The following is a 13,854-nucleotide window of genomic DNA, read 5'->3' on the forward strand; positions in this document are numbered from 1 at the left end:
GAGAAGCGAAGCATCTGGTTTCGAATTCCAGTCTGGCACAAAACTCCAACTACCGTTGCATTGTTGCAACGCCCTGATCGGCTGGAAGTCATTATTTCGGTCCTCTCTCTTTCCAATCTCGTTTCCTTTCAGTTACTTTCATTCCTTTCTTCCTTCTTTCTTTCTTTCGCTTACGCCACAGCCCTCAGCGAACGCAGGGTCGGCGTGGTTACAACGGTTTTGGCAGTGTTATTGTTAGGGGTGGCTGGATGCCCTTCCTGCTGCCACCCCGTACCCCCAGGACGGAATCAGTGCACCCCAACTGTCTGCGTCTAGTGGAAATCGTGAAATAGTGCGGACGTGTTGCAAATGTCTGCCACGCGTGTAACTGAGGGGGAACGTGGGGACCAGCCCGGTATTCACCTAGCGGGATGTGGAAAACCGCCTAAAAACCACATCCAGGCTGGCCGGAACACCGGCCCTCGTCGTTAATCCGCCGGGCGGATTCGATCCGGGCTGGCGCGCCTACCCGAGTCTAGGATGCAGCACGTTAGCGCTCTCGGCTACCCTGGCGGGTCAGTTCCTTTCATTCCTATTATTGATTTATGTCCCAGATGCTTCATCGCGAGTGGGGATCTGTTCCCTCGAACATGCCCGACAAAACATACACCTCTCATATCTATAATTCTAAGGGCGGAATAGCTTTTTGACGATCTATGGGAATCAGAAATGTGGACGTAGGGCGTTGGGGATCGTTGCAGTTCGGCGAGCGCTAATTGGGGAATCTGTGTCTCCCAGGAAGCGTGTCCGGATAGTCGACGCGTTTAAGGCAACCTTTCTGCAGAAGCAAAGCATCCGGGTTCGTGTCCTAGCCTGGCATGAACTATTAACCCTCGCCGTAGCATTACCACAATGCCCTGGCAACTGTGTGTCATTTTTCCTTCCTCTTTCCCATCCAGTATCCTTTCCATTCCTTTCGCCCAAAACATTCACACAGACGTATTCTATCACTTCGTCGGCCAGATAACTCTTGTCTAATATAAATTAAATAATTACAGCGAGGCTTATACACAGAGTTCATTTAGGTATCCATTCTGCATTGCCTGGAGTGCTAGGCTTTGATATCACGTATCTGAACAGATGTTGATGTTTTGATTTGCGATAGTCCAGGTGGAATGAGACATAAAAATAAACCACTTAGTCAGAGACGAAACGCACCTTGTGATATAACATGGACAGAACACAGAATGTCATATTAAAATTTTATCTGATTTACGTAATCACGTAAATATATTCCGTATGATATTATAGTTTTCATTCCACAAACTGCTTTGATCCAACTAAACAATGAACCTTACAGCAAACGTGACTACAGGAGCATTCAATTTTTTGTAGTTTCCCCGGCTTTAGTACCGGATCCTAAAATCAACATGAGTCGATATTTCGACGATCCGTCTGTCCATCAACTTCAACAGAGACGCTATTTTCTGCTACCTCCCGGTGAAACCTGATGACGCGGATAGAAACCATTATCTTCTGTAACTCTCCGTACCTTGCACATAGCATGTGGCGTCGACTGTAGGTCTTGCCCATATAACATAATAAAAAACACAGGGCGTGTCAAAAGTCCTTGGACATCTTCATAAGTTGGAAGATTAAAAGGAAAATTGAAATGTGATGATGGGAACATAGGTTTGATGCGGGGCGGCAACTTTTGGAGTGAATGTCATTCATGGCCGCCATCTTGAAATCCGCTAGTTTGGATTCAAGTCTTTTTTTTTTTTTTTAATGGGGAGGCGGGTGTATGACACATCAAATAACACTCGCTTCTCTGGAATTTAGTGGTGTAATTTGTTTTTGTCTATCTTTTTGAGTTTAGAGGTTATTATTGTTCAAAGTTGGGAAATTACCTTCATACCGACTGCTACAGCACGTGTTCTGCGTGTTGTCCATCCCGTGCAATGCACAACTGTAGTCGCCGCAACCACTCTGACTGCACGCGGAGGAGAGTGTCTCCTGCAATGTGGTCACAGGCGTGTTGTATGCGTTCCTCCAGGTGTCTCAAATCACGGATGTTCTCAGCATACACTATCTGCTTAAGATGTCCCCGTGGATAAAAATCAAGGGGCGTTAAGTCAGGGGATCTGGGCGGCCACTGCATGGGACCACGGCGACCAATCCACTTCCCTAGCAGTTGTTCCTCCAGCCATTCACGGACACCAATGCCATAGTGTGGAGGTGCTCCATCGTGCTGAAAATCAGATATGAAAATGCCGTCAGCGTTCAGCGTGGAAGGGAACACCACGTCTTGCAGCATCAGATTGTGTGGTGCAGTTAAGGTGTCGTAAATGAAAAATGGCCCATATGCCCATATGCCACACCACACCATCACCTTCGCTGGACTATGTTCTCGAATTGGGGAAACCCAGTTCGGATTTGCATCACTCCAGTATCGACAATTATGTCGATTAACCTCCCCATTCAAAGTGAAATACACCTCGTCGCTGAACAGTACGCCCTTGGCAAACGAAGGATCCAGTTCGTGTTGTTCAGTAGCCCACAGGCAGAACTCCAACCGGTGATCAGGGTCATCCTATTTACGTCGATGTTACATCTGCAGCTTGTAAGGATGCCACTTATTGGTGTGCAATATCCGGACAACGGAGGTTTGGCTTATTCCACCACGACGGGTACTTCGTTTAGGACTGTTCAAAAAGATTTCGGGCTTGCAGCCGGTCGTCGTAAACTTCATTGCACGATATTTCGGCTGGACAACTGTCAGCCATCTTCAGGTGAGCCGAACAAGTCCTGTTGAAGTTTCCGACGACCGGCTGCAAGTCCGAAATCATTTTGAACAGTCGATTCGCCGGGAAAATTTCAGATTTTACTTCGTTTAGGACTTTTCGCAAACGATGCATCAACCGCAGTTGCTGTTTCCTCATTGGTGGTAGTCCTTGGTCGCCCACTACGTGCCCTATCGTGAACAGAGCCTATTTCCCGGAATTTGGTGATCACATGAGCCACCGTGCTGTGCGATACCGGTTCTCTGTCTGGGTGCCGTCTGTTGTAGTCAGCTGCTGTTGTTCGGTAGCTGCGTTCCCCTGATACAAGGATGATTTCGATCTTCCGTTCACGTGTCAGACCCATTTTAGATCACCTGGAACAAAGAGAGACATGCGTCGGTATCAAGGTAACTTTGAACATTAATAACTTGTAAACTGTACAAGATAGACAAAAACAAATTACACCACTCAGGACCAGAGCTCAAGCGAGTGTTATTTGATGTGTCATACAGCCCCGTTCCAATAAAAAAAAATGACTTATCCAAAATGGCAGAATTCAAGATGGCGACCATGAATGACATTCACTCCAAAAGTTGCGGCCCCACGTCAAACCTAAGTTCCCACCATCACATTTCAATTTTCCCTTTAATCTTCCAACTTATGAGGGTATCCAAGGACTTTTGACTCGCCCTTTATATTAATAATTGTTTGGATGTATGGAAATAAGGAGATAAATTTTTCGGCGTGTCTGACAAGCACAATAAGTTGAGCTATGCCTGTAAATAGGTAAAGAATCTTTTCAGAAGTTCCACATAAACGAAACAGTCTTTCTCTTGTAGATTTTCGCTTACCAATTAACAATACTACGTCTGATCACCGTATCCACCTACAAAATCTTGACATTGTCCATCATTCCTTTTGTAATCGGATCTCAGTAGTAGCTCCGAGGCACACATGTGGGCTTTTTGGATTTTTCTGTATTACGGTACTACTTGGAATAATAACTCGATTTTTCACCGATGAAATACGACTGTATTATTTCTTCTGCACACGTCAGAAATACTGACTCTTTACTTATTCTCATACTCAAGATGGCTACGCCAATTTCGCTCTAATGTAACGTGCGTCTATCTTCGATCATTAACAGAGAGCGAGTCCTTCCTCTTGCCGAAGAACAGGAAAACGTCTTTTTTTTAACACTTGAAAAACAAAAATACATGACGGTAGGTGCAGGCTCTACTCTGGGCTACCACTTCAACTTTTCTCTTTGCCTCTGACAAATCGAAAACATGGAAACAAGAAATGCAAAAGGTACATCACAGATGCCCCCCTACTGTATACTGTCGGAAATAAGTTCTTTGTTTAGGGAGACAGTATACAGTAGCATTATTTACATTGGGGCTCAAATTTTGGTCACGTGGTGCAAGTCAGTGGAGTTTTAATACGCTTATGCTACTACAAGTATATTTACAAAGCTTATTTCTTTGTGCATTGCAAATTCATACACATAAATACATTCACATATATTTATATTACATTATTGCACTTCCATGTTGTGCTACCGACTTAGTCTGTTATTTATCCTTACATTTGTTAATGAATATGATGTGAACAGAGGAAAAAATTTAAATTTCTTAAAGTGTCCTTTCACCATGTTTTAAAGACTGTTTTTCTCATTTGCCTTGGGTCCACAGGCAATTCTGTGAGGGTGTTCTTTCGGCACCCGCTGTCTCACTGTTTGCTGTACTTAAGGCCAGCAGCAGCTCATTGTTTAACGCGCCCGCCGCAGTGACTCAAGCGCCACGTGAGCAGCAGCACTGCCCGCTAATCCGTTGTAATGTCCATCCAGACTTATGAAGTCGGTGTTGCGCATGCCCTCCAGTCCGGAGACTGGATTCGACGGATTCAGCGCCAACGCTCAACCCGAAGAACACTAATACCCCATCTCGCAGCTGGACGAAGTCTTGCGCCACTGAAATTGAAGGTAAGGGCTGCTCCACAGGATCCGACATTGTCTTCCGTTGTGAGCTGTAGTTCGGTGGTCCTCACATATCAATTACTTATTACACAGATTTCCACTGATTTCCCCGTCGCACACGCATCAGACTCACTGTATTAACTTCGCTAGACCGTAGCGTTAACTCTTTATCACAGCCCAGCCGTTAATTTCACCATTGTCAGGCCTTACTATTTTGTGTCACTTCACACTTGCGAGTATTTTACTCGTCCGTCGCGTTGCACTTCACATACATACATAAATGGTTCTCCTTCAAGAATAAAATTCTGCATAAAATTGACAATAGTGCATACATTTTACACAGACATAGACAATGACAACAGTAAAGTTGACAAACAAATGTACAATTCACATTCACATTTCCTATATGTACTCGATGACATGCACCATCTAACACACTAATATGTAAATTAGAAGGAATCTAGCATTTATTCTGAATATTTGCACTTTCTTCTTCAAGATAACTGAATATAAAATAAGCAAGGAAGCATAAGAAAATCAACAAGCATGAGTAATTGTTCACAAGACCATTTCAAACTAGGGGCTTAACGGGAACTATCACATGGGCCTTCAACCACGGCAGACCGAATCAGGCCAGCCAACTGAGCCCGAAAGACCTGCGTGTACTTAGCACTAGAGGTACCACGTGGGTCACCTCTGACCCACAAGCGTTTTTCGAGGGCCCTATCTCCCTCCACAATCATCGCAGGATCAAATGCTGCCACGTCTTCCTAATGAGAAGTATAAAAAATTTACCTGTTATACCAGTAGTACCATTGGGTCATTTTTGACCATAAGCATTTTAACGCAATTGGGTTTACAGACTCTAAATTATTTCTGCGAGTACCTCGATATCATTCACGAGATGTTTGAGTATATTACGACTGTTAGTGCCAAAAAGAAAGCGAAATGTTAAGAATTCGGAGGTTGAGCGATTATTTCAGATCGGATTTCCGTTTTCTACGGATTGGCGACATTCAAGCCTACTAAATGACGTTGGGAAGCCACAGTGAAACATATTACGCGCTGGGGAAGCTGCCCCCCCCCCCCCCCCTTGCCCAGTTCATCGCTTCTACACTGTTGCCTGTTGCACTGCTGATAGTTCTCTTACAAGACAGCAGATGTCAGGCACGTCGCCCTTACGGATGATTCCTGTCACTATATTTTTGTCTGTGGTCAAGACGAGTGGTCAGAGATAGTCCTGACGCCAGCAGCGTGGACTTGCTACTTATTTTTGCGAATTCGCTTCCTCGAAGCTACAATGCCAAGACGACTTGGCCTTACAGAGACCAAGATTCTCTACTATCTGGAGCACGTTTCACCGATACAGTAGAGTGATATGAATGCCGAGGTGGACGAAAATTACGTTCCAGCGGAAACTTGTGACTTAAGTGATTCAGACACATCAAATGAACAACAAGCAGAATGTAACACATCTGACGATGACCTACCTGTTTCACAATGTAAGGATGAACCAATCTGCCTAAGTTTTTGAGCCGACGAGCATAAGTCGGTGTGCAGCAGCTGATCGTGGATGAGGAAGTGAAGAATGCTGATGGCACTAAGTGGAGACAGACTGAGCCACGGAACACAGCAGGTAGGCACAGCGTCCGGAATGTGTTGCGGGAGACACCCAGGCTCACAGGAGATGCCAAACGACATGCTGCAAATGACTCGCCACTTTATGTGTTGCGGTGTATGTCAGCAACCCGATCTTAAAACTGATAAAAAAGTACACTACTGGCCATTAAAATTGCTACGCCACGAAGATGACGTGCTACAGACGCGAAATTTAACGGACAGGAAGAAGATGCTGTGATATGCTAATGATTAACTTTTCAGAGCATTCACACAAGGTTGGCGCCGATGGCGACACCTACAACGTGCTGACATGAGGAAAGTTTCCAACCGACTTCTCATACACAAACAACAGTTGACCGGCGTTGCCTGGTGAAACGTTATTGTGATGCCTTGTGTAAGGGGGAGAAATGCGTACCATCACGTTTACGACTTTGATAAATGTCGGGTTGTAGCCTATCGCGATTGCGGTTTATCTTATCGCGACATTGTTGCTCGCGTTGGTCGAGATCCAAAGACTGTTTGCAGAATATGGAATCGGTGGGTTCGGGAGGGTAATACGGAACGCCGTGCTGGATCCCAACGGCATCGTATCACTAGCAGTCGAGATGACAGGCATCTTATCCGCATGGCTGTAACGGATCGTGCAGCCCCGTCTCGATCCCTGAGCCAACAGATGGGGACGTTTGCAAGACAACAACCATCTTCGCGACCAGTTCGACGACGATTGCAGCAGCATGGACTACTAGCTAGGAGACCATGGCTGCTGTTCCCCCTGACGCTGCATCAGAGACAGGAGCGCCTGCGATGGTGTATTCAACGACGAGCCTGGGTGCTCGAATGGCAAAACGTCATTTTTTCGGATGAATGCAGGTTCTGTTTACAGCATCATGATGGTCGCATCCGTGTTTGGCGACATGGCGGTGAACGCACATTGGAATCGTGTATTCGTCATCGCCATACTGGCGTATCACCCGGCGTGATGGTATGGGGTGCCATCGGTTACACGTCTCGGTCACCTCTTGTTCGCATTAACGGCACTTTGAACAGTGGACGTTACATTTCAGATGTTACGACCCGTGGTTCTACCCTTCATTCGATCCCTGCGAAACCCAACATTTCAGCAGGATAATGCACGACCGCATGTTGCAGGTTCTGTACGAGCCATTCTGGATACAGAAAATGTTGGACTGCTGCCCTGGCCAGCACATTCTCCAGATATCTCACCAATTGAAAACGTCTGGTGAATGGTGGCCGGCAACTGGCTCGTCACAATACGCCAGTCACTACTCTTGATGAACTGTGGTATCGTGTTGAAGCTGCATGGGAAGTTGTACCTGTACACGCCATCCAACCTCTGTTTGACCCAATGGCCAGGCGTATCAAGGCCGTTATTACGGCCAGAGGTGGTTGTTATGGGCACCCAAATTGCGTGAAACTGTAATCACATGTCAGTTCTAGTATAATATATTTGTCTAATGATTCCCCGTTTATCATCTGCTTTTCTTCTTGGTGTAGCAATTTTAATGGCCAGTAGCGTATGCTGAAGAAAAGGCTCACAGCTCAGTTGTTAATAATAAGTGGTCCCTAAGCCTGTAACTTTCGACTCAGTCGTTTGCGACCTGGATCTCTCACCTCAAATTGCTACATAGCCTTCTCCCTCATCCCTGAAAGTTTGCAGCATCACCACGGAACCACCTTGTATACAGTATTTGATGAACGAGATGCTTTCGTTGGGTTACTCTTCGATCGTGGAGCATATGACGCTTGCGGTATTTCGTACAAATACTTACAGTGCAATAAGTGAGGACCTCCTTTCTTTCAAAGCACAATGTCAAGGAATAGATTTGCCGAAATTTGCAGTCATCTAATTCTATGTCATCAAGAAGACAAGGTAAGAAAACTGATAAATTTTGCCTTGCTTCAGAAATATGGATTCTCTTTACTGACAATTGCATTGCCTGCTACAAGCCAGGCGAGAACATGGCTGTCTACGAGCAACTGTATCCTTGTAAATGCTGGTGCGTATTCAAACCGTACATTCCAAGCAAACGTGGTAAGTATGGAATAAAAAGCTGGCTTTTGTGCGATGCTGACAAGCGCTACGTTCTGAACGGATTCCCTTAGCATGGAAAACATGAAACTCTCGATCCTAGCCAGCTGGTGTGGCCGAGCGGTTCTAGGCGCTTCAGTCTGGAACCGCGCCACCGCTACGGTCGTAGGTTCGAATCCTATCTCGGGCAGTGTGATGTCTTTAGTTTTAAGTAGTTCTACGTTCTAGGGGACTGATGATGTTAAGTCCCATAGTGCTCAGAGCCATTTTTTTTGTCGTGATCCAAACAAGCGTCTTGGTCACCTTGTCGTTATGAAGCTGGCACAGTCATTCCTCAGCTGTGGTCGTAACATCACGACTAACAACTTTTTCTCATCCGCGCAACTGGTGGGTGAGCTAAAACAAACAGGAGCAAGTGAAGTCTGTCCTGCGGTGCGAAGTGGAGACGACACACTGTATGAAACACTTGTACAAGTCAGGCGACCATCTTCTCACAGTATTCCATGGGAAAAAGGAAAAAAAGTCCTTGTTCTGAGTAACATGTATGCTGGATGTCAGGTGAATGAGAATACTGAGAACAAACCTCCAGAAACTGTGAAGTTTTATAATGAGACTAAGGGTGGAGACGATATAATTGACCAAATGGCTGGACACTACATTATCCGAGCTGGCAGCCACAGGTGGCCTGTGCGTGTCTCTTACAATATTCTTGACACTGTCGTGGTCAATGCTTACACAGTTTTTAAGTTAATTACCTCTAAGAAGATTTCGCGCTGAGATTTAATACTCAGAGTATCAGATGAGCTTGCTGCTCCGTACAAACTGCAGAGAGGATCCAGTCTCCCCTTGCAGTCACTCAGCACCGGCGCTGGCCATTATGGGTATAGAAGGCGTTGTCAAATTCAGGTTTACTGCAAACGACAAAGGGGGAATAGGTAATCAAACGCATGCTTGAAGTTCAACAAGTATGTAAGCAAAAGCTGCCAAGCAAAAACTCTTGCCTGATGTTTGAACTGTGAACCCTTCCGAGGTTAGAAAATTCTGTCAAATCTTTATTCCTAAATATTTCCAAATATTTATAATTGTAGACTGAAGTTTTTTGCTCTTATGTTGTAGCTCCTTGATTGCAACAAGCAAGAAAACACGCAAAGCATATTAGTCGCCTGCTGCGTTTTAGAATCTTTCAAAAACTCTCCGTGCTTACCTTATTTGCCCTTAGAATTTAAATGCTGTTAGTACTTACATAAACAGTATGTTTTGACTCTGTTTCAATCTTTTTATAAAGAAAAATAATGTAACATTGTTTTACTTACTTATTTTAACGATGATTGATGAAAGACTATGGAATTTCTTCAGTAAAATTTAAAATAAAAGAGCTATATTCCTGAAAATTTATGTTTGACAGTGTTCTATTCATTCTAGAGACGAAATTATCCTTTGGTTGCACTTCAGAGTTCTCCTGAACATATTGTCAATATGGCGACACTCTAAACAACACCCAGATACCAATAAAACAGAGTTTTCCTACTGTGGGTAAAAAGTAACCCAAATGGAACTTCTGGGGATATGAGAAAGTCTGGTACTTCTAGTGTTAAGGATAACAGAGTAAAGTTACGTAACCAAATAAATTTCAAGGTGCACATGCGTCTTTTAATACGAACGGAGGGACCAAAGCAAATAAATGAGTCTGCAGATAAAAGCTAATCTTGCAAATTTTTATTGGTCAGGTGCTGACAAACAGATCTAGGTAAAATACAAGACCTCTTACAATTGAATAAATATTTAACTCGTGTGCGTCCATGCCATCGACATGCTGAACCAAGTAAAGTGCTTCCGTCAAAATAACGGCCAAATCAGTTTACAGCAAGAAACTCAGTAGCAAAAGCGCAGGGATTTTCACGAACCGCAGCGGACACTATATTGCACACCAGACAGGCCTAATCGAAATGCAAAAAAAGCACAGCCCACTGCCACAAAGCCAGAGGGAAGCGACAACTCTCAAGTAGGCGTAGACACTCTCACCAAAGTAGACATCCGCCATCCAGACATGGTGAGCGGATCTGCACTGCTAGTAAGTACGTGCCACGAGCCAGACATACTCTCTTGTTGACAGTCAAATCCCAGCAGACCAGACCTCTAGTGTAAGTTGCGCGTTCGCTTAAATCGTGTCCCACGTGCCGCTAGAGCGTTACCTAACATGACGCCAGAAAATACGCAGCTAAGTAACGAGGTACTGTCAGCGAAACAACCGATATGAGCACATGAGTAAGAGTTAGGCAATCTGACCGAACGCCAAAATATCGTAAATGGATTTTAAAATCTGGCACCAACCCCAGGTGACTGTCAAGAAATTATTACGCCAGGGAAGGCTATGTATTCACACTAAGTACGAAGAGAAGACGATGAGTCATCTTCGGAGGAAGACAGGTAAGCTTCTAAGCAGACTCCCCTTCTTGCTGAGGTGCCGTGAGAAAGGTATCATCCCTAATTTTGGTAGATTCGTTTATTTTATTATTAATAGGAGACCTAATAACATTCAAACGCAGGCTGGTGACGCCTTGTATAGGAAAGCATTCAGTTTCAGAACGTACTTCATCCTGATATATCTAATGCAATTACTGTTGTTCTTCCTTGCTCTTTTCTTTTCCCAGCGTATTTTATAACGTAATGGGACTGAGTGACGACTGAATATCTTAAAATACTATAAGATTTTAATATAACTTATTTTTGTTTGATGTATAAGTAGGTGGGTGGATTATCGAAATAAGCTTTGATTAGAAGTAGACTCGCACTCTGTGAACAACATGATGAAACAGAGCTGTGGCGAATTTAATAATTACCAGCAGAGAGCAACAGCGGCAACAGAGAAAATTGATCTTAGAAGCGGAATTCTCGATTTTACGCAAAAGAATTATCTGCTGAAGAAGTTCTTTTTGTAAAGAAGGGATGTAAGTTTTATTCGATGAAAAAAATTGCCTTTAGAAACGTAATTGGACTTTAGGAAACATTTAAACGTAGTATATGAACCGAAAAATGACTAGTGAAGTGACGTAAAATGTGAAAATGGTATACTAACTTTAATTTATTTAGCCTTACTTGTATGTGAAGTTTTTTAAAAGCTTTATTTCTAGTTATTATTAAATGTTAGACGAAATGAGATAATTTTTTATTTAATGCAGAGCAATCTACTGATTAATGTTTCAAGTTAACTGGAATTTTAACACTTTTTTATTACGTCTCGGAACTTCAAAAGAATTCTATATCAATGCACTTTGAGTCTGATGAATCAGCGTCACTACGATCCAAAGAAAGTCCCCGGAAATCCAAAGTCTCCGTGTCACAATACAGATGAGTTACGAAAAATAGTGACAGGACTTTGGAAATTCGTCATCGAACTTTTGAAGCAGGTACTAGTGCAACCGTGACTGCATACATCGCATGTACAAACAGAGACAGTGCTAGTTTGTGTTTATGTCTAAACGTGAGAGTCCACAGTTGAGATACACTAGGTGAGAGTGTAGCCAAGTTATTTTAACAGTTTCCCTAGCTGTGATGGACTAGCATTCTACGTAGCAGCTAGGACTGTTACAAGTTTTCACTTTATCGACAGAGACGTAATAGCAGCTGGATGTTATTTGCAAAGATTTGCTTTAGTTACACTTGTGCCTTTCATTACGATTGTGAAAAGACGGTGAGCTGATTGTTCCACTGGGGCATATAGCGTCCCTAGTGCTATATTACGAAAAGACTTAAAAAACAGTATTTATAAACAAGAGACGTTTAAAAATTGAATAATATATTTTTATCATGTAGTCGTAAAATAATAATTTCTCTGTGTAGGTTTCGAGTGCAAAGAAATATAACAAAATGATCTAAAGAGATGACAAGATACGCTCTTTTGTTAATTTTTTTAGTCGTCTTCACTTCTTCTCTTGTCTTGGTTGTGTGTAGACGGACATCTTGCGAGTGCTGGCAAATGTAAACATATTTGTACGAATTAAGCAGATAATGTATTGATTTAATTTCATTGTTCACTTTTAATTTGTAAGAGGTGATCCCGATTTCATGTCCGCCTTCCTTTGAATTAACCTGCATTCGAGTAATTTACAGTTCAACAATCGCAGCGGCCGATGCAGCCAACGGCGCCATTACGTGGCGATATTAACTTATAAAAGTTAGCGGAAGCGAAATACTCTCACGCTATTAACGTAATACACATTTTTCTCTACAGCCGCACGAAGTTGCAGAAAATACGTAGCTTTAAGATTCTTATTTTCAGTACCATAGCCGAGAGCCAGAGCCAGGACTCCGACTACGAGGCAATGATTAACGGAGGTAAGAAAAAATATTCTCGCGCGTGTGTGCGCCGCAATTGTAATTAATAACTAAAGATCCTTTGCTTTAAAGTGAGCTGACTAGCCGAGGAAATTAATATGAAAAGTTTATTACATTCTTCAGCTTATATGCTCATGTTTTAAGATTCAGCGAGTCTAACATTCATTAACGTAACAAATAATTTAAGATTAATATTGTTAAAAAGGAGAACTTCACAAAAGCATTTAACCGCAAATCAAAATTGAATGAAATATCATTTTTATTAAGGCTCCCCACGTAAGTCGACAACAATCAAAATAATAATAATAATAATAATATATTAAATTACGACGGCCGACGGACGTGAGATTGGTGCCGCAACTTTGGGGCCCGATCAAAGAAAATACGAAATTTACTAAATCTGACTCTATTGTAATGAATGCAATTATGTATGTGTCTAATTGTTGTAAAATATTAATGCCTATATGAATTCTTTTACATGTACAACAACAAAACCACACCCTGAGGAGAGCTGGAGAAGAAAAAGTGTAGAAAAGAAAAAGGATTACGAGAAAGAAAAATAGAGGTAAGGCCTATTGCGCAAGCATCCTGTGTAGCTATGTGCGGAATATCGAACCCATATGCACATGAGATACCTTCGGTGAAAAAACAGTAAGTAAAGTGCAAATTAATCTTTGTGTATTCATATGTTTATTTTTGGAGGGGATAATTATTTGTTTGTGTATCAGTGTTAAAGATTTGTCAGTGGCTTAAAGTGAATTTAGTATGGGTAAGATAGGACAACCTAAAGCACCCGTACCAGAAGAACAAAATTCTGTTAATATGGAAAGTGAGGATCATTTGCAAAACGTAATCGAATCCCAAGCCACCGCCTCTGGTAACATAATTTCCGGAGCGGGGGGCGAGGATCTGTGGATAGTGAATGACGCTCCACAGCAGAATGGGAATAGAGTAACAACTCCACTGCCTGGGCAGGGGGGCCAATCGACTGCTAGATTAAGCGGGGCACCAGTATGCTCACCGATTGCAGACCCTTTTGCTGAATTTCTGCGTAGGCTCGAAGAAAGAGATAGGGAAAGAGACGAAAAACTGGCTCAGATGCTACATGA

This window comes from Schistocerca cancellata, chromosome 8 (assembly GCF_023864275.1).
Source record: "Schistocerca cancellata isolate TAMUIC-IGC-003103 chromosome 8, iqSchCanc2.1, whole genome shotgun sequence".
In the NCBI taxonomy this organism is placed as follows: Eukaryota; Metazoa; Arthropoda; class Insecta; order Orthoptera; family Acrididae; genus Schistocerca; species Schistocerca cancellata.